The sequence below is a fragment of the Bacillus rossius genome, chromosome 6 (assembly GCF_032445375.1).
Source record: "Bacillus rossius redtenbacheri isolate Brsri chromosome 6, Brsri_v3, whole genome shotgun sequence".
NCBI classification, from domain to species: Eukaryota; Metazoa; Arthropoda; class Insecta; order Phasmatodea; family Bacillidae; genus Bacillus; species Bacillus rossius.
The window spans coordinates 20,871,923-20,898,771 of record NC_086334.1 but is presented as its reverse complement, the minus strand read 5'-3'; the positions used below and the strand labels follow the sequence as shown (position 1 = coordinate 20,898,771).

Below are 26,849 nucleotides of genomic sequence, written 5' to 3'. Positions count from 1 at the left end.
AATCCATAATGCTCTCTCACGAGAAGTTGCTAAACAGCAGAGGATGCTTGCGTAATGGTTGGTGTTGTAGCAGCAGGAAATTCAAGCTAAGTAGCCTATGCATAGGTAAGATGGCAAGAGCGAAACATATTTGTACCGTGCAGTATTCTCTGTGAATGTCTCTTCATGAGTCCATAATCGCAAGATTAGAATTAACGTTAATTATAACCTTATATTAAAATTAGACACAGCACATAACCTGGTTTTAATGCGGTTGTAATACATGTTTGCCTAACCTTGAAGGATCATAATCCGCCAACTGAACATTCTTCGAATAATCGAAAAAAGAGAGAATATTGTATAAACTGTCAACGATAACCAAGTACGTACACTGTAAAATTTTTCAGCTCACATTTACGAAGAATGCTGATAACAAATTACCCGGGAATTTTCGTTAATTTACGGTTTTCTTCGTAAATTCACGGATACTGAGTTATCTTTCATTGAAGATAAACTTATAAGGATCATTTTAGAGTATAAAATAAACCTTCAAAAACTTATAAGTGTACAACCAAATCACGCTTCTTCCTTTCACTTGCATATTTACCCTGTTACTAGCTATTAATCACGACACTCGGAAGACGGAATCGTTCGTTGTTTCTACGAACATCCGGCTATCTGAAACTACGAAGACGCCTTCGTTTATTCGTGGTACTTTCTTCGTTGAAAGGTCAATTTATTTAGTTAACTTCTAACAGTGTACCAAGAAGAAACTGTTATATTAGCTATTCAAGGTGTGTGCAAATACGTGGAGTGGTTTTGCAGGAAGAGATGCGGGTATCATCTCAGTTGAAGCACCAGGTGCTGTTTGAGGCGCACCTGACCGCTGTCCCCTCCCTCTCCGCAACCCCACGATGCTGGTTGTAGGACGTCGCGGTCCGCGGCTACCATGTATCTAGTTACGACGGCCGTAAATATTGTTAACGGCGCACAACTCTGATCGCCGTGTGCCCGGGCGGTCGCCGCTTGGTCGTATCTTCTTGTCTGTGCGCAGGCGCACGTAATTCATCGCCATCCATCTAGCTCTCGTCATTACTACTCTATACGTCGTCCACGTCAATCTTTACTTCATTATTGCGCCTTACTGCCCAGGAGGTCGTACAATAAATCATAGCAGCGGGACAAGGCGTGAGTGCATCACCACAAGGTTGATGTCTGTCACATCTTGGACAGCTCCTGTTGATGAACAGATGGCCACAACAAACGCAAAGGCAAAGTTCGTAGGAATGCTTAATGAAGAAATGTTAATATACCTTTCAGCTCTTACAAGTTACACTGTAAGGGTTCACTTCTCGGAATATTCAGCCTAACAACAGAGGAGTAACACAGAAACTTGAATCTTTTAAACACACGAGTATTGAATAACGTAACATCATTGCGATTAAAGAGCATAATTTGGTTGGTAATTACAGTAGACGCAGGATGTCTGAAAGTTTATTGACAGTTGGATTTATTCTTGATAAAAATAATAAATTCAATCCTAATTTAGTATTTCCTGCATAACAGATATGAAATTTCAAGCATTTTTTGTTGTTGTTAATTTTTCTAGGGCGATTTCATAGCTCGCCATTCTTTCGGATATACTTCCTCCTACTAGAAGAATGAGGCGTAAAACTGGCTGTGTGTGTAAGTATTTTGAAGACCGTGACACGAGGCAGTAGGACAGACGAGACGTACTTGACCCGCGACCCTTACCGGCGGCCTCAGGGCAGCCGCGCCGCCGCGCTACCTCCGGCGACCCCCGCCAAGATCCGACATGCGGAGTGTGCACGACTGTCGACACTGCTGTGTTGTCAAGTGAGCCGTCAGTGTCGCCGCTGCGTGGTTTGCGTCCTAGCGTGCTGCCCGAGGGAAGCCTAAGATGTACATCAAGTTCTGTCCCTGCCCGAACACGCCCGAATATTAACCTTCGGCCAACCTCGAGTTTATTTATATATATTCATATTTCTCTGTTTATTTTAATGTTGCTATACTAACCTAACTAACCGTCCATAGTGTTTTAAAGTGTTTTAATGTAGCTAACCTAACCGACCACTTTTAATATTTCAATTAATTTTTCGTGCGCAAAAATAAAACAAATCCCGAGGTTGGCCGTGTTCGGGCAGGGACAGAACTTGATGCACATCTTAGGCTTCTCGCTGCCCACGGGCCGGTCCTTTCCTTCCGCCATCACTCGACTGTCCGTTGTTTTGCCTCCTTGTCTCGACAGTTTGTCCAGTTTGCATACGCTAAATCGAACCTTGGATAAAACAAAACTTTTCAAGCTACTACTGTATGCTACTCATACTTAAGACATTAAGATTTTTTTATATATGTTTCAACGTCATGATACTTTTAAATATAAGAAACAGAATTCTTTGTATTTTTTTTATCACGTGTTTCACATGCGAAATCTGTCACAACGGATAAGTGAAAGTGACCGTCGTGTTAGCTGCGTGGGATCTCATACAGTTGTCGGAATTTTTTTTGCAATATGCGTGAATTTTATATCTACTGTGTTGAATATTACAAGAACATAAGATATGATATGATTTTCTTCAATCTCCCAGTTCATATCAGCTAAATGCAATATTACAAAACTCTAGAAATAAATTGCAGGGGTAAAAAAAATTTTTTTTGCTCTCTCCTAGTATTAAAACTATTCTTGTCCAGGCCTTAATTATGCCTCACTTTGATTATTGAGATGTTTTGTTTCCTGATAAACTAGTAAAGCGACTCCAGAATCTCCAAAACTGCTGTGTAAGACTTATTTTTAACCTTAAATTCCGAGATCATCTAACCCAATATTATCAGCAGATAAAATAATTCAAATTCACTGAAAGACGTAATTTGTACACGCTTATCCTTGCTTGCAAAGAACTACAGCCGGGATCACCTCATCTGTCAGCCAATATTAATTTCATACAGTTACCATACCAATGACACACGTTCCACACGCAACTCTCTGCTAGCAATCTCCGTACATTCATCCAAATGTTTTTATCAGGATCTTTTTCAGCCACGAGCAGGGGCGGATCCAGGGCCGGGCGACCCGGGCAATCGCCCAGGGCCCCGCGCCTAGTGGGGCCCCGCGTCTAGTGGGGCCCCGCGTCTGCCCTCACCCTGGCACCTGTCATGTAAGGTGTACACCCCTAATGTTTATTAGAACCTCTTTTATATGCATTACCCGCAACATGCAGGGGACGAGTGTCAGATAATCGGGTTGGCAATATGTGGTTCACATTACCTGACACTTGCCAGCCTGCGATGCTGATTAGTGTTTGCTTCAGGTTACAGTTATCACAGATACCGCGACAACAAGGCTTTGCTCTGAGTGTCGTTTCCCTCTGATATATCTCGGGGGAAGGGCGGTGAAAAGTACATACAGTTGTACTTTTTTTTTGTTTTATGTTTATATTACCATTATTATTATTATTATATTATAAAAGGAATTGAAAGTATAGGTCGCTATGTATATCTACCCTAAAGTTCCTCTCAACCTTCTCAATTTATGTGACTGTAGTCAGCGGCTGATAATTAGCCTTCCCTTCCCTTTTACGATATTCAAAAGTGGAGGGGGTGTGAACGTACGCGTTACAGACCGAGTTTTATTATTTCAGTGTCGCCAGATCAGTGGAAATATTAAGTCATGTATCGTGCAGTGCACATTTTGAATCTCTATTCGTTCGTCCTGTTATTTTGTTGTAACTACTTTCAATGATATTTATTAACAGGGCTAGTTATTTTTAATTAGACAATTTCATAATAAAGGCTGAAATTTTTATTTGTTAGTTTGTCAGATTAATTTACAATTACCTCTCGTGATCGTGACTTTGGTAGGAAATATGATTCTGGCAGTTCCAAACGGAAAAAAATTGAAAACAAAATTAAGTTTAATTTTCTAATTTTCCGGGAGAGTGACCACAAATCCCCCTTTCCCTAGTGGTATTCCATACTCCAGTCTGATAAGACCCCCCCCCCCCCCCTCCACCGAGATACAAGGGGCCCGCTGAAATAAATTGTCCAGGGCCCCGCAGAGTCTAGGTCCGCCACTGGCCACGAGTAGAAGGCTTTGGAACGAACTAGACCAGGCGACAAGGCAATCAGAAAAATTAGCTAATTTCAAACACAGGATGAAAAAAAAATATCTTTGGAACAACATCTACTTACCATGATCACTTCGTGTCCTACCGACTGTTTGAATCTGTGTGTGAATGTGTGAGTGACTGTTTTTAGTATAATACTACTCTTGTTTTGGCAACGTTGGATTTTTTGAGTGTTAATTACTTTTCAGCACATTTATGCCTTTGAATAATTTTTAGTTACCTGTAAATTAACTTTTTGTTTAAATTTTGTAATGGTCGCCTCTTATATTTGAACATTTAGTTAAAGCTTAATTCTGCTTTGTATCTTAATACCCATTTTATCATATATTATGTTAATAATACTGTTAGTAATATTTTTGTAAAATTTTAATGTATGATGTAATAGCAGTTTATGTGTTTAAGTGTAATAAAAAGCCAATCGCCTTAACTTCGCCACCAATAAAGACGATACTAAATAAATACAAATATATTGGCTGGGCGCGCACGGCGTTTAGCGGCGGCTGGGTGTAAACGTAGTTCCAGCGTGCGACGCTAGATCGCGCCAGCGCATGCTCGGCGGTGACCTTCGGCGTCGCCGCGAGGCCTTCACGCTCCACGCGGCTGTCAGCGTTCAGTCAGTCCGTGGCGCGCGGCCGCACGTGTTGAGAGAGCCGAGCGGAGTGAATTACTTATCCACTCATTGCATATGTATTTCTTTCTTTTTTTTGTGGTTAATGGTGGGGAAGACAAAACGTCTAGTGCGTGATTGTGCTACGTAAATAGTGAAACATTTCTCGAGGAAAACCTTTTAAAAAGACAAACAATAGCAAGGTAAATTTTTTACAGTATTATACAATCTTAGTCTGATATGATATAAAATGATAACAGATATGATAAAGGCAACGGAAAACTTCTTAATGTAAAGCAATCTGATATGAGTTTTTCTGCTGAAGTGGCGATTGCGCGGTGTGGCTGCTCCTTATTTTACGCCTGTTCCGGAACGAGGTCAGAAAAATAAATATTTGTAATTTATTTTAATACATGATTAATATATGTATGCCTGTAGGTATAGATTTTATGTGCCTTTTCCTAACACTTTCTGCCTTCAAATCTGTGATCGAATTTGATACGCATGTTCAGGAAATATTTGATACGGAATATTTTGTATCTTTATACGTGAATGTGCGCGTCTAGTTTTTGAAGATTATAATCCAAGCCGTGGTTAATGCGCGGGGAAGTGAGAAGTGAGGAGGGAGACTTGAAAAGCAATTCGCGCGCGTGCTCTTGTGTGGGAGCTCCAGAAGTGCCTCGGCGGACCCTCCAGTGATTGCACATTCCCGGCAACTTGTTCACCTTGCTTCAACTCGTGTTTGCTTTCGTTTCTTTTTTTATTCCCAACAGCAGAGAGCACAGTCCAGAAAGAACAAATTATATTTTAAACGTCAGCCGTATTATCCAGAACTGGGCGTACTTGAAAACAAATCGTTGCTGTACATTTCGTCATGACGCCTGCTCTCGAACAAGCAATAACTACCTGTGTGCAGTGGCTGTGGGCATTCTAATGAAGCCCTGTATGTCACCCCTGCTAAAAAAATTTTTTTGTCAAATGAATATATTTGAATTCTGTTAGATTTCGTGAGGTGGAAGTGTAATTATTTCGTTTTCATCAACAGTTTATTGCTTATACTTGTTAATTGATGAGAGTCATGGACGCAGATCCGGGCGAGGGGTTTGGGGTCTGGCCCTCTTTTGAATCAAAGAGCCCCTCACTGTAGAGACAATCGTAGCTGTGAAACGAGGATGATATACGTTATGACAAAAGTTTTGATATCATCAATTGTTCCGCCTATTGCGTGTATACAGGTCAAGACTGCCTAGTGAGTTGACTTCGGTTACCCATGTGCGCAAACCCCATGGACAGCATATTCATTCTTCCTTCCCCCCCACCTTGCGAATCCTGCAGATTTGTACCCTTGATTAGAGCTGTGCCGTGTATTTTTTTAAATTTTTACCTCTGTTTTTTATGGCAGTAGTTCATCCCATCTAATATTGCTTCAGCCAAAGGTTTTAGATAATTGTGAGGATTTTTTACAATAAAATATGCTGAGTTTAATACTAACCTACTAAAACGATTTGTTTTTTTCTTTCAACTCATGTTAGTTCCACTCCTGTCAGTAATGATAAGTTACATACAAATTTACGTTTACAGAAATTTTATGTAATATTTAGAAAATTTAAAATAAATGAGAACAGTGTACATGGTACGGAAGTTATGTTTATCTACTCCCAACTCCGTGTCTTTCAAACTATTGAATTACGTAATGGTTCTTCTTATCAAAAATTTTTGCAGACCAAAGTTTTAGATCATCTTTAGAAGAACTACAGATGATTGTTATAAATTTTATAGTTAACTTAATAAGGGAGTTATACATTTTTTGGTTCTTTAACCTCTGTTTTTTCCAACCTTAGCAACAAAGGTTGGTTGTATAAAAAAAAGTGTTTCAAAGTAAAGTTTTAGATAATATTTATAAGGTTTACAAACAAATCGAACGAATTTGATAGTGTGCCTACTAAGGGAGTTATGAATTTGTTATTCCTTTAACACTTGTTTTTTCCACCCTTTGCAGTAATGTACCTAAAGTGCGAACCCTGAAGAGACTGCAACACGCAACGCACTCGTCGTTTGCGGGCGTCACGCTGCAGGGGTAGAACACGTGTATTCATTTACTCAGCAGGATATATAACGAGTTAGAAGTAGGTATTCAGCGATGTGTTCATTATTCATAAATGTTACATTTCTAACCGTCGCACTAGGCTGATTGATTTTTAAAATATGCATTATATTCCTCGGTAACTGGTGTCTTTATAGAACAAACATATTTCTGTAATTGCGGTATGATGTTGTACATTGTCGTAGGAACATACTGTTCTGCTTCTGTGACACAAATTTGATGTAAAATTTAAATAAGTTGATCTGGTCTAGGGACAGATTTTGCTGTGTTTGCCAATCTTCGTTGAATCGCACATTATCCGGAAATTTGCTGTCCGATTTAAAATACATTTTCATTTTAGCCTAGCTATTGTACAGGTTTGATTTCTATTTCGTAACAAAGCATTATATATTTTTTCTTAGTTGTGTTAAGTGAGTTGTCTTGTAAAATGAGCAATTCTCATTGTATTTGTTGAATTAATGGCAACATAATAATTGAATTTCTGCTAAAACTATGTGCACAATACATACATGTAGTGAGTCCGGAGAAGTTAGTGACGTTCAGTTGCCGCATTATTTATGACGTGACCAAAAATAGTGACACGTACCCTACCTTTTTACACATGGAAATATATGTATGTATTAATATTTATGTTAATATGTGTGTGTTTTGTATTTGTGTGGAAGAAGTGGCACCAGGTACGGCGAACAGTTGGACGTGAACCAAATTTTATTCTTTAGTTGCCGAATGAGGCTTAGTCGTTATAACATCATCTTTTTCAACATATTCGTGTTTTAGTTAGTATTTGAAATAAGTATTACGATAATGATGCATTTTTACTCCTTGCAAAATTAAATAAAAACTACAAAAAAAGTTTGTTATTAATTTTTTGAAATTTGAGTTGCATATTCTGATGACGGTTAGTCATCCCTACTTTTCTACGCCAAAATATATATTTGCAAGCATAATAATATTCGACGATAGGTTTATTGGAAATCAAAGCTATTTTTAGAGGCAAGCAAGTGCCAGATATCCAGTGTTCAATGGAACTAGCGTCGAACTGGCGAAATATATGACACACGGTATATAATTATAAAATCGACAAATGATTTTTTTTTACGTAATCTAAAAGCGGTAGAAGTGGTGTCACGAAATCTTATATATTTTACGTGGACGGCCGACTAGCCTTCCGTACATTTACATGCCAACTTTATAACCGGTCAGAGCTGAACCTGTTGGCTTACTTCCATCGACCAACTTATTCCTCGGCCAGAATCGCTTAAATCACGTCGTAAGTCGAGCTGTAGGTTTGTCAAATAATGTTGCGCAAGAGGCGCGACATAGTCAGTCTTGTATTAGTCACACTCGTGGGTGCATTCGGACGGCGTCACTGATCCAACAACTCGCTGTGGAGAAGTAGCTTTCTACCCAGGAATGTCGTGCTGCTGATGTAATGCGCCAACCTGCTCCAAGGGCTCTGCGGTGCTACACAAAGTGTGCTACAGTAGGCGCATATTACAGCATGGTGACAATTGAATTTATTTATTATTTTCTGTACACTTCAAGAGTTTAAAAAAAATGTTTGTAACTGAAAAGGTAACACCTTGCTCTTAGTTTAGGATGGTTTCATAGTCCCCCCAAGCATTCAGATACAGCTACTGCGCCCAGGGGCGTAGCCAGGGGGGGGGGTAGGGGTTAACCCCCCCTCCCCCCTTAGCACCAAATCTTTAATTAAATTTCTTATTCATCACTCAAACAAATTTCATATTAAAAATTAATAAAAATTTTACCATTACAATATTTAAATTTAAGTACCGAAAACTGCTAAAATAGCACTATTTTACACCTTAAACTCCAAATTTTGGGGGAGGACCCCCGGACCCCTGCTTTTATACGGGGGGGGGGGGCTATGCTTCTTAACACCCCCCATACACAAATCCTGGCTACGCCACTGACTGCGCCTACTGTAAGTATTTCATTGAGTTCTGAGTGTGTTACCGTGTCTTTTGACGTGGTTTTTTAGTATAAGGTGTGGAATTTCAGTGCTGAAGTAATTGAGATGGTTATCGTCAGCGAGTACTAGATTATTATTACCTATTGTGTTTCGTCATCAATTGTAGCCCAAACATAGTTTAAAGTGGTTTTGCGGTCGGTGAATGGTAGGTTTTATGTAAATAAATAATCGCGAGAGAAAAAATAAGTGTTATTTTCATTCGGATCGCATGAATTTACACAAGCGATTTTTTTTTAGGTAGATTTGGAAGAAATACTACATATTGTAGCCGTTTCCATGGTGCGACTACAGGAAATTTTTTTAAATAGTTGTTCGTTTCACCCCAAAACAATCTCAACTCAAAAGTGTGTGTGTGTGTATGTGTGTATAATCACATTTTTGTGGACACGATAACTGCCGTAATTTTTTTTACGAATCACTTCCAATCTGATACATAAAATATAAACATGGAAAATCTCGGTAGAATTCGTTAATGGTCAATATCTTACCAAAGGGATAGAAATGGGGAAGGTTTTTAAAAAACATAAAAAATCACTTTTACTCCCATAATATGATGCATATCACATCCGTTTGAGTATATGATAACTCGTAGGAGTAATACCAAAAACTTTTGTCTAAAAACATTTTTGATACGACCAACTCAAGGGATGGATATAACAAGGTTTGAAAGTAAAAAAAAAAAAAATCACTTTTTTTTTTAAATAGATAGACTATCAAATCCGTTATAATTTATCGTATAAATCCCAAATTTATCTAAAAATTTGGCTGAAAAAAATCATTGAAATGAATTATTACCGTAAAAACAGAAGTTCAAAATTAAAAAAAAAAATCTTTCTATCAAATTCGTTCCAATTTATTTTAAACCATCTTGATATTGTCTTAAACCTTGGTGCAAAGCATATTTTTATACGACCACGTTATTAGTGCAAGGATTAAAAATTATTGTTTGAAGGTCCAAAAATTAAATAATAACCTTAGTTGGCATATAATATGATATTCTTTCTATGCTATTCAATGCTGGATACATTAAATTAAAAATATTCGTAATATTTTCGCTGCATGGATGAGCAAATATTTAATCGATCATTTTTTAATATGGGAGGGAGAACATACATATTGTATGTACATTAAGTTCTTAAAAAGTTCCAGAAGTTTATAGAAGTTTCCAAAATATTTCCAGAGTAAGTAGGTACTTCAAAAATCAACAATGTCTGTAGACTGTGACGAAAGGGACGGTTTTTTTTAAGAGATTGTTTTACTTAGTCCTTTCCATTGGTGGAGTGGACTTGTTCTGCAATTTTGTGATACTGCAAAGTGTCATTAGTAGCGTGCACTTCAGCCCAACGCGTACCATCCACAAAAATTTGCGATAACGTTACAGAAACTTCCATTTTTTTTTTTGGCTTCACAGTAAAAAATTTCGCCTTTTGGTGATTCTCGACGTGAAAGTTATTTATTTATTTTTTTAAATATCTTCTCGCTTTCTTAATTCTCTTCAAAATTATTGTGCCTAGTAACTTGGTTGCAGATGGTTTATGATGCTTATGCCAAAAATTGCCCGACATAAGCTATTGATAGGTGACGGGGGTGTTCAAGTTAAAAAAAAAAAACCATTAAGGGTGTTTTTTTCCCGCCTATCTTTGCAATTCTAGCTGTTAGTATGTACGAGTGTATGGGCCAGATGTGTTTGGAAGCACTTATTGAAGTAATCTGCTGGTTCTTGCCGGCCCAGCCGATGCAAGCGGACCGGCACAGTCAGGGCTGCAACTAGAGTCTCTGGCACCCGGGGCATGAATGGATTCATGCGCCCCCCCCCCCCCCACTATTTTTTTGCACATACCACATCAATAAAGCGGGGGGTCCGGGGCCCACGGAAAAATGGTGCTATTTAAGTATTTTCCATACCTACATGTAACAGTTTATGTGCTACTGTAACTTCCATGCATGAACCCGCTATGTCCGTAAAGTAGTCCGTATAATCACTAGACTTGTTCATTAAATATGTTGAGACGTTATATTGTAAATCAGATTAGACATTCCTGGCATGCAACTTAAAAAAAAAAAAACCTTTTTACCAGTTACCAGTTGTAGTAGGAATTACAATGCAAGCGATCTCGGCGCCCCCACAGCTTTGCGCCCCGGGGCGTATGCCCCGCTTGCCCCCCCCCCCCCTAGTTACGGCCCTGCGCACAACAGTGTCCAGTCGGAGTGTCGGAGGAGGGGCATTGTGTGGTTGTCCGTGCAGCAGCGGCGCACCGCGCGAGCTGGTGCGGGCGAAGCGACGTCCTTGACGGCCCCCGCGGCCCCGACCCACTTCCCCGCCCGCGTGTCCGCTGTGGTCATCGTCCACCAGAACATACACTCCCCCCACCTTCAAGCGAAATGTTAAGATTTTTTAACAAAAAAAAAATCTACAATATGGGTAAAGAATGACGCTAGCCAGTGCGGGTAAAGGAATTTATTTCGAAAGAAGATTTAAAAAAAAAAGTATTTGCGTATTCATAAACCATACGTCAACAAAATAAACTTATAGTAAAAAAAAACAGCTTTTTTTCGTTGAATTAACTAAAAATTAAAAATTTAAATTTGAGGTTTTTGTCCAACAGCCAAATAATGTACAACTCTGCATAACCAAAAACGTGGGGTGCTGGATACTTAAATTTCCATATTGCCATAACGAACCCCGGGCACATTTTCCACCATAACTCGACCTCGGAAACACTCCAAATCGAAAAAAAGCATTGAATTTTAAAATTTTTCGAAATTTTGGGTCTTTAATCCCCCTCTTTTTTTTTTTTTTTTAGAGTAACAGTCGACCCTGAGGCAAATTTCCACCATGCCCCGACCTCATGGATGCACAAAAAGCCTGGTTATTACCCATAGCTCGAAACTAGTGGTTTTTTGACACTCTGACCCCCCCCCCCCCCCGAATCATCCCCTTAACACTTAGGTCTTAAGTTATGAAAATACTATTTTGTCAGAGGTTCTTTATATGTATGCAAAATTTCAACACATTCGGACGTCGAAAAGTGGGTAAAAATTGAATGGAAAGGTTTTATTACTTAGTCCATTCATCTTGGCGTTGGGCCCCACGCCCGCGCGCCCTGTGTCTCACCGGGCATAGCGCGGACACCGCGCCGCATCCGGCATGCGGCCTCCTCGGCGCGGCGTTGCCACACCGCCTTTGGTGGGCTCCAGACATCTCGGTTAGTCATGCGCGTGTTCGCTAGCTGCCGCCGGCTTCAGATAACTAATTACCTGCGAAATAAATGACGTACTTAAAGTAACGACAGCACATACGTACGAAACTACATACACCTATATCTAACATTTTCAGTTTAAAATTGGGTAACCCAGATTTCATTACCATTGCTTTTCTGAAGTAATGCCCTGAGATAAATATTTGTTTGCACTGATTATTTGCGTGTAAGTCATTCCACAGTTTTCTGAGTACGTAAAATTATTTTTCTTGTCAACTATATTTGTATGCGCTGGATCTCCTAAATTGTTTTTGTGCCTAGTGAGATGCACTGTTAAAGATTTTCTCCTTCAGTTTACGAAAAACACTGTTTACAAATGATCCAGGTATCTTTGTTAAGTTTACGTAAATTTCGGCTATCTTCTTAAATTTACGGACACTAAAATCACTTTCTTTAAACGTTACTTCAAAAGAATATATGTGGTATATTAACAAAAATCTTCCAAAAACTTGTTAACAACACTTTTCTTTTGTCCGCCTGTTAGTTTTTTTCTTTGTTTAGAACGAAACATAGAACTCGGAAATAAAAACCCGGCGTAGTTTCTAAGAAGATGCAGTTATTTGAAATTACAAATAACTCTTCGTATATTAGAGGTAAATTCGTCGTAGAAAAGTCCGTAATTTTAGTGTAATTTCCTAAAGTGTGACCGCGATAGGGTGTCATGTGCTATAAGTAAAGACCTGAAAAATTCGCGGATTCATTTCGTGATAGTCTAGAATCCAAAAACGTTTGCCTTTTTACTGGATCAGTGATTGGGCCACAGTTTATCTGAATGATACTCGGCCAATGAAAAACCTTAAATAAAAGAAGTATCGAATCACTAGCCTCCCAATTAACAGGTGTCACGAGTCAGTAGCCAATGAGCAGATGTAATTTTCCCGAGTGCATAGAGTATCATGGAGTATATACTACCGGTCATTTAAATCGCGAATTTTTCCGGTCTCTAGCTATAAGTATTTGGTTTTGTGACGAGCTCTGTGCGCTCCTGCCACATCCTCCAGGTATGAAGGTCGGCTGGGACGCTTGCAGCTCACGCGATAGGCGCCGACGGCTGGCGCGCTGAACTCCCTTGCTCTGGCGACATGTGGCATTCGACTGCGCGACTGTTCAAGCTGTTCCAGACACACTCCTGCCGGGCGGAGGCGGGTCCTCGGTGGCGACACCTCGCCATGATCTTGGGACGACGGCGTCACACGCCGATTTGCATGCACTATCAACTGTGAACTCTTGCATTTGTTGTTGGCTTACAAATTTCCCCACCACGTATTTACTAATTCTTTTAGAAGTGGAACTTCTTTGCTGAGGGCGCTACAATTTTCGAGCGTTACGAAAATTCCGATCGCACGAGGAGAATAGTTACGAACGTGTTGGGGGAACCGGTAGAGAAGGAGAGTGCGTCAGCTGCGACGCCACTCCAACGCATGCGCTAGCGGTCGAATTGTAAGACGGCTTTGGGGGGTTGGGGATAGGTTTCGTAGCGTAGCATGCTATATGCTAGTTGCAACGACCGGCAGTGAAGACGGCAGGGAAGAGGTAGAAGTGACGCAGCAGTGATGCTACGGAATTCTCATAACGCTGCTTGTGTTTGTCTACTCCCCAGTTTTCGTAACGGCTAACGATTGACGCTACCATATTTCTTTTATTTTATTTAAAGTCACTACAATTTATTTATTCCTGTGAAAAAAGAGTTGTTGCTTTGTGGAATTAATTTTATGAGTATCATTCATTTTTATGTGATTAGTGTGATAGGAAATGTAAAAAAAGACGTATAAGATGTTAGTTTTATAAGTTTAATTTATTTTTGGTATGTGAACACTGGAACTTGAAATGTCAAAAGGACTTATAGTCGTGTGAGTTCTTCCTGCCCCTGCATCAGTCATCCGGCACAGATGCAGGGGCGTGCGTGTCGGGGAGACCCGACAAAGAGACGGCGGGAGTCAATGGACGCCATTGTTTGCAAATCAAGAGCAGTGGCCGCGAGAGTGACGCAGTGACGTGGTGTGGGAGGAGGCGGGCCTGTGCTGCTTCTCCCTCCTGTACAGCCTGTGTCGTGCAACTTACAATGATCCGCATACTTCATGTGGTTGTCGGCGCTCGTAAGCTTGTTTTGCAAGTGACATTTTGGGAAAAGGGCACCGCTTATGAGAACTTTTCAAAATTTTAAGACAAGTTACTTGACAAGTTTCATAGGCAGTTGAGACGTTTCGCTTTGTCAGGCACACTTAACCGCTGCAGCAGTCTCGTATTATTGCCGTGGTGTTTACCTGTGTCTTCCAGCATATGTGTTCGTGGTTATCGTTGTTCGTACATTACGGAACCTTAATTTTTCGTTTTGCGTACTGACTTCATTCATCCTTTCTGGTTGTACTTATTTGTTCAGTCTTCACAAACGCTGATCTCTCGGCTTCATACGAGCCTGGCTTGCTTGGCGTGTGCGCGCAGTTGTTCCCTCGCAGTGCAGTTGACGTCCACGACTCGGAGGGCGGTCGCGCGGGCGAGGGCAGGCGTCGCAGCGCCTGCAGCGCACCCTCGTGGGTGTGGGCCGGGGGGCAGGGGGAGGGTGCACCCGGGCGGAGGGCGCCCCAGAATAGACCGCGTCGTCGGCGCGAGGCAGACGCCCGGGGCCCCCAGTCGTCGGCGGCCGGCGCGACCAGCCGGACCCAGCTCCTCCCGGGCCCTCGAGGGTCGCCGTCAGACAGGTCGGTCCGCCTCTGTTACCCGTCGAAGAAACAGCTGAACACTTCTTTAAATTATGTAGCTACAGTTTGCCCATAAAATAATGTCCCAGTTATAAAATCTAATAGTAGGTATCAACTGTAAGCGCTGTATAGAGTGTAGGTTCAAGGTCACAATTAAAGAGTAACTCAAACAGTTTTAGATAAAAGCGCAGGCGTGAATTCTGCATTGTTGTTCTCTCGCTTGCAGCGCGAAATAAAGACTTTCAATAGAGGGTGAACCTGTACTTTATTTGGCAACAAGGATGGAGCCCCTCCCCATTGGAATCTCTTTTTGAACGAGAGAGGTTGAACGTCTGTCCCTGGTAGTTGGAATTGGCCATATACTGGTCGAGACGTCAGAGCTCTTTTTAGCTTCTCCTCGTCCACTTGACAACGCCATGAGATAAGTTTCCATTGAGGCTTTATGAAATATCGTGTCTACGTTCCGCCGCTATCTGATGATTTGCCAGAGTTTAGACACAGAACTAAAGAAGCTATTGCTTCCATTATACTCTGGACTTGTTTACTAAAGTGTGGGAAGAATTGGACTTTAGGTTGGATGTGTGCCGTATAACTAAAGGCACACGTATTGAACATTGGTAAAAAAAAAACTCGAGTAGTTTACCTTCAATTTTATGCATGATTTGTTCCAAATAGTCTTAATTTAACTGTTATAATATGTATGCAATTGAAACGGGAACATTCTTTTATGGACAACCTGTATAACTATGTATGTATTTTGTAGGCTTTCCGCTGACATTGTCAAATAAATATATTTTCCATTTATTTTGAGCCGCGTCGAAGTTATAGATTATACAGACGTTTCGCTCTGCATTGCAGCAATATCACTTCTGAAGATGCCTCCTGCTGCAATGCGGAGCTGAGCGAAACGTCATAACGTTCTACAACTTCGACCCGACGTAGCTTCGAAACCCCAGACAGTTTTTTTTTTAAAACTAATTTACGCGAAAACAAAGTATTTTATTAATCAAATTAACAAAATATGACTAACAAACAAGGTTTATATTAGTCGTATTAATGTTTTTGTGGGTGCAGAAACTGAGCTAGGTATATGGAATGGGTAAAAAAAAAAGTGTTCGATAATACTTTAGCTTCCCGCGTTTTAACATGCAGCTAAACACAGTAATCCACTCTTATTGATCTCGAACATTGTAAAATTATTTAATCTCCCCACTCCTATGGTTAGAAGATTTTTTTTTTTTACTTGGCGTGGTTATTGTATAGTAAATCACGCGTGTCTATAACACAACAGATTCTCATTCATTGGCTCCCTCTAATGTGGAACGAATTGGAACGAATTAATTTCGTTGTCTTAACCATTAACGGACAAACTGCTATAAACATTAACATGTATTTATGCCTAAACAATCAGTAAACTTTTCCCGAGATAGATAACAATTTATAATTATTAAATTGATGTGTTCAACATAAGCGAGTTGTAGAACATATTGTATGTTACATGTTGGGTTTACAACTTTTTTTTTTTTTTGCAATCTGATTCCTTGGTATATCGTGCAAAATATATGGATGGTAGAAACTAGATAAAGTTGGAGTTTAATTTTAATTGAGTATTTTTGAGTGATGAGCTATAGACATGCTGTTTGTTCCTTCCCGATTTTGTCTTGTCTAAAATTAATTAGACATGATGGTCTATCATGAAAAATTTGACTGTTTGTGACTGTTTATCCGCGTTTTTCAATTTTTCTCAAACTCTTCTAGTACTTCGTCTACCAATGAAAACTAACGCACATGTTTTTCCTTGTTTTTTTGACTTTGTAAACAGATACCGACTTAACTCTGAACACTCGGAACGCAGTTAAATTTTTCCGATATTCGTTAATCTGAAGCGTTCCCATGCTCATCGAACATCGATAGAGAACACGCCATCATTACTTTAATTGTCAGTTCATCGAGTAATCAGCTTCCACCAGCAATCATTTTCTCGTTCACGCGGTTAAAATTAGGATTATGTTGGTTACTCGTATAAAAGAGACGTCTTACCGTAAAATGGGACCGATTGTTGATGTTGATTAGTCTAAAAATAGTTCCCGGAAATTTTGCTCGATACAGTTTTATCTAAAAAAAACTATCGCGTAAGTTACTGAGGAATTCTACCGAATGATATCTTCCTGCAATATCAAATTCCGAAATGATTTGTGCACGACACTGCTTTATAGTCCTGAAGGTGTGTGGTTTTACATACTGTTCTTTATGTAAAGACGGCGGAACATCCACGATATTAATGGGCACGGCGTCACATAGTTCACTCAGTTTTCTTTATCACTACAGTGGAAGGTACTTACTTGTCTTGACACAGCTGAAAAAATGTCTTTAACATTTGTGAAAATAATGACTCTTGTACTTAACTGGTGATCATGAGAGGTCAGTGTGTGCCAGTGTAAACATCGCTGTAATTGGATGGCATAAGAAGTTCCTGTTGATATGTGTTATTACTCATTGTGTTCGCATCTCCGTCCAACCGCCTCACATTCCAAAAGCAACACCGCCCTTCCGTCCACTCCTTACATTCAACGGCCTCATTAAAAACTAGCGTCCCCCTCCTTTTCCTTCCAGACACACTGTAATTTACAGTTAATTATCCCTTCTTCTTCTTTTGTGTATCCCTTGCGTCGTAGTTCACCCCTGCTTACACGTACGTATTCCTTAAAAGTTTTCTCTGGGGTTCCCTGTTTTTTAAGTGATGTTAAACTCGTTTTCTTGGGAGTAAAACCGCTCATATAAGTGCGTGCTCACGCCACGCTAGCGCCGTGAAGACGCCTTTATCACCTCGTTTTACTGCGCGCTTTTGTCGTCCGCGCCAGTTTCCTTCTGTCATGCTCTGTAACGCCGGCTGTACTCCCTGTTGCGCGCGCACTTTGGCACGTAATTAAATGTGCTCACTTCTGAACTTCGAAAGTTTCTTAAAGTTTAGTTCCGTTCCTCCAGATTTTTTATGAACTGGGGTGTAGCCGCGTTACAGCTTTTTGTTTTGAACCATACGTATCTTCCCCCTCCCCCTCTTAAGATTACTATAGTGTACACTAGGAAACAATCAAAATATAGGATTACGTAAGTTCAGCAATCATTACATCGGCACTTTGTTTATTGCCATGCATTCCTAACCTTCGGTATTACCAAATTTATTGCGATATTTGCCTCTTATTTCCCCAGCGAAATATAAAAAGTAGGGTAAGACTTCAGTGTTTAAACTATTTATATAAAAAAATCCCCAACATATAGTGCGTTTTTTATAACGTTTTCAGAGTAGCTACTTGTTGGAAAAACTAAACTGTAAAATTGAAATATGAAATGACAGAGTTTTTCTTTATTCTCTTGCAGTGTAAATGAGAGGGAACTGTGTTGCCCGAGAGTGCTCATTTTGGCAGCGAACGGCTTGGTCTAAAGGTCGTAAATCATAAGAGCGATGATAAAACAGCAGTCTTCTCGACAGACAGCTGTGAATCCTCAAGCACTCCCAACCCCATTGGCTGAATGCCTAAGCCACGTCTGTGTTTCCTGTCCGTAGGCTCTCGCGGGCATGTTTGTCCACACCGCTGTGAGCACAAGCAGGTCGTGGGACTTGGCGGAGCCGCACAGTTGTTAATTGTTTATCTCTGTACTTGTCGTCGCCGAAACCAGCTCCTATTTCGACGCATTTCAGAAGCCTCTAGTCACGGAAATGTTCCGTATTTATAAAACCATTTCAGAAGCCTGTAGTCCGGGAAAATTGTGCGGAATTAAGAAACTATTTCAGAAGGCCATAGGCTTGGAAATGTTGCGGATTTAAAGAAACCTGGCTGATTCCCCACAGCCTCATTTGTCTGATTGCCTCCCGGAAATTACTCTCTTTATTTTATTGAGCTGTAGCCTACGTTATTAAGTCGTTGCTGTCTGTTACTACGTGTCTTATATTTATATATAGTGATTTATCGCAAAATTGTTTTGAGCCAAAATGGTTTGTTAAACACTATAACTTCTACTTAATCCGTATAGGTGGTGGCCCAATAACATGAGCAGGCCAAAATAAATTGTTTCAATTTGCAGCTTTTTGCGAAATGAGACCGCATATATTTTCGGACTCCACCGAAAGGTTAGTTAATGAGGTACAGTGTTTTGAGAGATATCTTGGCACTAACAACCACGCGAAAATATGTAACTGTCTGAAGCTTTAATGCCGCCGAAGTTTGACGGCATAGTTCAGACTCTGTGTGAAATCACGTGCTGAAAATTAAGTGGTGAGAATGTGTTCACGGGCGGTCGTGTGTCTCCCCCTCCTCCTACTGCCTAGTTGCTACTACTGTTAACTGGTTTGTTCTGCAGAGTCTTGGCCCCGTGTCCTGTTTTAAACGTGACGGCAGTGTTTGTCCAACGGCAGTTTCCGTTCAGGTTTGGCAGACACTTCAAAGATTTTCGTCAGCGCTAGCCCAGTAGTTGAAGGCGAAGGGGTGGGGGGGGGGGGGGAGGTTCATTCGCTGGGATTTACAAATCGTCTGCTCTAATTCCTGCGTTGTGTTGTTTATCATAATTGGGGGCGACATGAACATATTAATAATACTTTCCAAAACTCTTGGAGGTTCTTACGGTTTAGTATCCCCGGGGGAAAATTCAACATCCAAGATCGCATGGTGGAAGGCGAACGATCTAACTTAGAGTCGACTACAGATGTTTGGTGAGTGGTAAACATAGCGGACGTTGCCGTGAACCGGTGGTCTTCTCCACGTGTGCTCGCATCCGAGAATCGCGCATGCGTGTGTGGAGAGGAAGAGTGACCAAGCAGCTGTCGCGTGAGTGAGATTAAACACCCACTTAAAGTATTTGTGACGTAGTTCTGTTGAATGCCTCTGCCTGCACATACATATAAATATTGGCTGGGGCCAAAGTTGTGTATAATGTAAACTTAATTTTTTTTTCAATTAAGAAGGGCGTATGCTAATCTGTTTGAATAAAGCATAGGTAGAGACTGAAAAAAAGAGTCTTTCAGTACTCGCCAGTGATGTATTAACATCTCATCTGGGCAACGAGCCAATTCATGTGTTTTCAAGTAGCAAATACACTTATAATATAATACGAAACTCGGACACGAAATTTAAAGTATAATTCTTTAAAATAATGCCGAGCGTAATAAATATACGCTAATTGGGTTTCAACTACATTTCATGGCACGAATCACACATAGTTTCAGCACCTTACGCTAAAGTTCGCTTCCAGAGCAGCTACGTCGACTATAGAATCATTACATTTATAGAGAGAAAGGTTAAACTATAAAATGAAATGGCTAAATAAAACAGAAAAAAAAACTTTAAAAAAATACTTAACTCCGGCTTTAGACCTATTTTCGACATGGAGTTTTATTGAAATACTATTCATCTTGTTAAAATTCATTAGATAGCTAATATAAATTTACCCTTTGGCTTTGAGAACTTTTGTTCGTGCTATCCACCACAGATGGCAGCACCGTGGTTGTTATACATTTACGTTCCTTGACTTCCGTCGCATTCACGAAATTACTCATACTAAAAGCGGTATACCGAGAGCTAAGATGTCACACATGAAAACAACTACGCGCAACATATCTGCGAGACTGATCGCCACGACGAAAGGACGTGTCACTGTATAATTCAGGACCTCACATGGATGTGAGGGCGGATAGAGGAGGAAAACAAGCCTTCGATACATCAACACACACACACACACACAAACAACCCCCCCCCCCCTCCCCGCAGCGTCATCGAGCACGCTGAAGCTCTCAGATGGCCAAGGCAACAACACGCGCACAGCACAGACGCACGGAACTTGAATGTACACAGACAGATAAGCAACAGCCGCACTGGCAAATTTCACACGCAAAATAAAACAGAACGTGTATGGAGCGCAGAAAGTTTACGAACTTATAAAGTAAAATTCTGTGTTGTGCACCGATTTCTGTTTGCGCACAAGGTACGTCAGCGGCATAAAATAACTGACTGTTGTTTTGATATGGCATTCCAAAGATAGCGTGAAACTTATTCGAATACGTATTTTTTTTGCTAGAAAATTCTTTTATATATAGTTATATTCCTAGACGTTAAAAATAATTTGGTAAATAATTGTTTTGATTTGGGTAAAAAAAAATTACTGCTTCTGCAATTTAATAGCTGTCAAAATTCAAATATTTGAAATGGAAATTTTTGACAGAAGTAGCTTCGAGTTCTGAGCTGTGTGTGTGCAACTGTGCTATTCATATGCTGTGTGCGTGCTATCGCTAATGTAGCTTAGGCTTGAGTAAAATCCAAGCAAAAACTTTGCAGGTTAATCAAGCTGAGAAATACTTTACTCTGCTTCAAGTCACGACTGTTCACTGTTCTCGGAGTACTCGGACATTCTCCGATTGTTCAATTGCTGTTGGCTTAGAAATGTCTTAACTAGGTATCCTGTGATTTGGCAGTATTGTATAGGGTGACATAGAAACATCCAGATAAATTGTGAGCCAATCGCAGGGATATATATCCTCAATCAAAAATATAGTAAGTCTAGCCTCAAAAATAAATCAAACTAAATTATTTCTTAAACATGTTATAAATAATTTCAAATATTAATACATATATGTAATTTCGTCTACTGTAATTAAATATTCAAGCACTATATTATAATTGGTATTATTTAATACCTTAATTTATATTATAATAAGAATTTAATGTTAAATAGATATTAACTAAATTAAATTCTTTAATATTAAATGATATAATAAATACTTGTACGAAAAAAAAGGGACTTCTCTCTCCTATCTGATAAAGAATTACTCCTTTTTTTGATCAGCTGTTAGATTTTTCCGCAAATGTATTGTTTGTGGGGTTTTGCGTGACACGGTTGCTGAAGACGACGGGACCTCTAGTTTTACAGTTGCCTCCAAACCACTGGGCACCGAATCGCTGTTCATCTGCGTGACGTCTCCGCACCACCAGCGATCCTTCTGTCAAGGTACAGCTGTCTCTAGCCGTGATTGTTATCTTACCGAACCAGCCAGAGCTAGGAGGGATGGTAAACTGGTACGTAATTGGTAGAGACCTGAAAAATTCGCGGGTTCATTTCGTGCTATGCTAAAATTCAAATAATTATACCTTAGTGCTGCTTCTGCCATTGGTTCACTGTTAATCTGGAGGACTGAGGGCCAATTAGAGACCCATCACTCACAGAAGTGTCGAATCACAGGCCACCCAGTCGAGACGACTCACAAGTCAGCAGCCAATGAACAGTTGGCATTTGCCCGAGTGTGTAGAGGATATTGGAGTCTATTCTGGAGGTCATTGAACCCGCGAATTTTTCCGGTCTATAGTAATTGGCTGTCGCTTGCGTTGCTCTCCATCTCCGTCTTTCGCTTGATCCACACGTGATCCGCACGGCCGATTGCCTACTTTCCTGGCACCAGGATCAACTTCACTGAACAGAAATAAGTACACTGATTTTTTTTTTTTTTTTTCACTTTTACAAGGATGTTCTGTTGAAGCTGAGTTGCCAACGATATCACATGTAAAATTGCAAGGCAGGGCTTTATACCATTTGCAAATTTACAAATATCTGCCTTGCAGTTTTACAAGTGATACCGTTGGCAACTGATTTTCCAAAGATTTTCCTTGTAAAAAGTACAAAAACGTTTGCAGTGTAGGTGGCTATTGTCTATTGGTCGCTTCCTTCCAGACGAATTGCATTTGATTGGGTCATTAAAACGTTTTTTTCAAGTGTTGATATTTTTTCTCGTCTTTCGGAGCGTGTCAGAGGAAATTTCGCGGTGACCTGTAGGATGGACTCCACAGTTGTATGTATGTTCGGGAAAATATCACACACTCATCGGCTACTATCTTGTGAGACGTCCCAACGAAGTAGCCCGTGATACGATACGGCTTTGTTAGAGTGTTTCTTATTGGCCCAGAGTCCTCCAGGTGAGTCGTCAGTCAATAGAGACCGGAATAATTCGCGGAGTCATTTCGCCATTTACCATGCCAGGTATGTGTTTCGCGATTGGTTGAATAGCTTTAATGTACATGTTTACTGTTGGTGCACGAATCACATCCACTCAGCGCAGAAGATAACGCGTCCTGAATGGCCAGCCAAATATGGCAATCACGTATCTTGTAGACGGCCACCAATTAAAAGGCGCGGGCAGTATAATAAACGTTCACAATTTTTTTTTTCCACGAAAAATACATGGCCCCGACACGTAACGTATAAACGCGCGTATGCTTTGGTGGGGCAGCGTAAATGGCAAGCTCGTTAGCTTGTGGGGTGTTTAATAATAGTCAGTTGTCTGCTAACAGGGCGATACTGCTGCTGTTACTACATACATTGGATTTTTATAAAAAAAAAAAAAAGGCGTAATTTTCAATTAGCTGCTGGGTGAAGAGTACTGGTGTTTGACTGAACACGACGCGGTGACTCGGCGTGAAGCCGACAGACGAGGGCGAGCGAGGACTCCCAGCCTTGCGCGGCGAGTCGGCTGTGTGTCTGTAGGGAATGTGTGTGTGTGTGTGTGTTACCGCGTGGAATGCCGACCGGTTCCCGGCCCGCTTACCGTTACCCTGGCCTTTAACTGAGCCCCGTCGAGGTCGTGCCCACTCCCCACTCCCCCCTCCTACTATTGGCCGGCCACCCCCCCCCCCCTCCCTCACGCTCCGCCGTCAACAGCGACAACACACGGCGCGGCCACGTGCGCGGGCTGTCCGCGCCGGCGAGCTCCCACGTGACCACGAAGCCCTGCCCGGTTCGGCTGCTCCTTCTTCACGCTCCCGCCTCCCGGCGTGCGGCGAGCGAGACCTATTTCCACTCCTCCTCGTACGCCATGTCATTTGGTCAATACTTTTATTTAATGGCCAATTCTCACATTTTAACCCGATATCTTATTGCTTATTGGCAGGGGCAGGTATTTTTCGCGAAACAATCTGAACGCCTATTCGACTGCAACAAGCTGGTTCTTCCTTGTGATTGGCGGCCGTCTGCGAGAGAAGTCGTTGCCTTACCTGACCGAGACACTCAAGACGCGTTTGCTTCCGCAATGAATGGCTGTGATTGGTGTTGTCACATTCGACATGTACCTGAAAGAAACACACCCAATCACGAAATACATACGATTCTACAGTGTTTTAACTTTTAACTAGTCTTGGAATCTTTTCGCGAAATATGCATGCCCCTAATTATTGGATTTGTTCTTGTCACAAGCATTTTCAACGTATATTCTCACTTAGTGTAATATTATGGGTGTAAAAAGTTGCGCAAGTGATGATATTTACGAAGACTTGCGCGCAGAAGAACAAATACGAGGAAGGCATATCGAGTGGGAAAAAAAAAGCATAAATAGCTCTTTAAAAGGTAATGACAAAGAAACGAAAAAATAAAAACTCAACATGGCGTGTGAGCACCATGTAGTGCGATCTGAACACTTCTGAACTCTTACTAAGTAATTTCTTTCAGTTCAGATATTTTTAAAAATTGATGGTTGTAATAAAGGCTGTGTTCAAGTTTGATTTTGTGCTGAGAGTAACAGGAATGGTAAACAGAGGTCGAAATCAAAACGACCAGGTTATCTGCAATGTACTGTACTTTCTTTGTGGTTTGAATGGCGTAAATTCGTATTTTAATTCTGTTTTTATTTTTATTTGTTTCAGGTGAATTTCAAATTGGCGACACCATGGGCTCGTGTGTTTTTTAGATCCATTTAGTTAAGGTTAGTATAATTAGTTACAGTTGTTAATAAACAGTAGAAATTATTTTTTAATGTTTGCAACTTTGGAAGGCAATTTTTTTCGTCGGTCGAAGGAAATATTCTACGGTCTTTTATATTTTTCTTTCCTGTTGCACAGGCTGTAACTTGCAGATGAAAACATTTCTGGAAGAAACTTCCTCAATAAAATGTTCTAGCGACCTTGTCCGGGAGACAGAGCGGCATTCGGGGTGGCAACGTCCGCCACGTTTTCTCTCGCGAAAGTGTACTCTAAGCATGACAGTGTGAAAACTACTGAAAATCAGTGAAATTTCATTGTAGGAATGTGAAAACTGCTCCACTGTATAGCGCATCTCACCCTTAGATTGCAGTGTGCATTTAAATGGGCATTTATTTACTTTCTCTTACCAATGCACGATTTCTGTTATTAGCGCTGTCATTGTTTCGGTGTGCAATTTTGTCAGATGTACGCCACGGAGCTCAAAAGTTTCAGACACAAATTTTTAAATTTAATGATAATTTGTTTACGGTATCGGAATAATTGTAATTTGTAAGGTAAAATTTGGAATGAGAATTGTGGAAATACATTTTCCTGGTGTACTTCATCAAGAGCTCATCTGAAATGTCCATTTCTTTAATTCACAAGGAGATGTAAATGAAAGACGCCATCTTGGTTTCAACCTTTTTTTTGTTAACATCTTGTTTGTATCATTTAATTTTAATAAGTTTGCTTCTTAACAGCATTGCACATACTTTCATAGAATGTCTTGTTAACTGTAGTGACTGACTTTTACAAATAGTTTCTCCTGTTAATAATAATTGGTGTTAAGCATGCAGAATTTTTTTTTTCTGTCAGAATGACTACAACTGTAATAATGCTGTCAGTAGACGCTATTTTATGGTCTTATAAAAATAAAGCAGTATAATTAAAATATACTAAAACGTATTATGATAAACGATAGTATACAAAATAAGACTTATAAATGTGAACAACCCGGGAGTGTCAAATCTGGCAACGGTGTTCGCCGTTGACTGTGTGCTGCAGCCAAGCGTGAAGCAGACTATAGCTGTAACACATCGATCACGGTCTCGGGCTCGTAGCGCGCCGCATGGAGACCCCGGATCAGTCGCCAGGAGTTGTGCCGCCGGAGTGTTCCGTCGACCTTGCTATCGAATCCCATCTCCAAAACAGCCTGGCCCCGCGCCGAGTCACGTGCCGGTGATACTGGCAGATATTCGGTCAGCGACGCATAACTGTCGAGTCAATTAATTATAATCATCGCGATAGCGTACAATAATGTCTTATTTTGCGAAATAATGTCTCATAAGATTCATTCATCCGCTGCATAGGTGCACGACTCCTGAAAACTTGTCTAGTTGGACTATTAATATCGGGGACGCACCACAACGCCGAAATACCACAACGACGAACGTACAATAACGCCGAAAACCATAACTATATAACCAAATTGACTATAACGCCGACAGTTAGAAAACTACTGTGTACCACAACGCCGAATTACCACAAAGCCGAAATACATTAACGTCGAAAAATGTCATTGCAGGACTGCCACAAAGGTTAGGTTACGTAAGGTTAGCACATAAATTCATTCAGTTGTATTTCATTTTGCTCCTGTGCCCCTCCCCCCCCCCCCCCCTCCCCGCAGCAACATTTTTCGGCGTTACTGTATTTCGGCGTTGTGGTACACAGCAGTTTTCTAGCTGTCTGCGTTGCGGTCAATTTGGCATTCGGCGTTATTGTACGTTCGGCGTTTTGGTATTTCGGCGTTGTGGTAACGACGCATTAATATCGTAGCAACTTTTTCTCATTCATTTTTTTTCTCCCCCTTCTTAAATACTTAACGTATTCATTTGCATGTGAATATTGCGAGCGTGAGGACGCTAAGGGCGACACTACGCGTAACGTGCCTTTTCGCCTCCACGGACTGTGCATCGAACTGGCGAGTATTTTTCGCGTCGGTAACGTGGCTCAGTGACTTAAAGCGATGACGCTATAATGTTATAGTGGAATATGAAAGATATATGCTCTCTGCACGCAACTGTCCTAATTAAAATAATGTGTGCCAAATGTTTCATATCTAAAAACGTCCTTGAAAACACTCATGTAAGTCATACACATTAAAAAAAATTAACTATAAAACTATAGTTGTGCTGGCAAGTATAATGATTCCTAAATTCGCAATCGGGCATCTTTCAGAAATCTTCACGCAGTTTGGCGGTCGAGTTATTGTTCGTACTGTCTGTGACTACACGTACATTGATATATGACTCGATTGAAGTCGAATTGAGAGGGGGAAACTGAAGCCTCTGA

At 40.7% G+C, this 26,849-nt stretch overlaps 1 protein-coding gene across 19 annotated transcripts in view; it reads left to right on the top strand.

Annotated features, from left to right (window-relative positions):
* Positions 1 to 26,849, top strand: part of LOC134532816 (uncharacterized) — a 237,678-nt gene that overhangs the window by 129,969 nt on the left and 80,860 nt on the right. For 5 of the 19 annotated variants that reach the window (XM_063369718.1, XM_063369708.1, XM_063369703.1 and 2 more), the window contains one exon: positions 24,462 to 24,520. The exons of 6 other annotated variants lie outside the window; for them this stretch is intronic. The gene's annotated coding sequence lies outside the window, so the exon portion shown is untranslated. Of the gene's footprint in view, positions 1 to 4,739; positions 4,935 to 14,663; positions 14,788 to 24,461; positions 24,521 to 26,849 lie in introns of those variants that run through there. 8 more of the 19 variants (XM_063369719.1, XM_063369715.1, XM_063369710.1 and 5 more) reach the window with 7 other exon arrangements.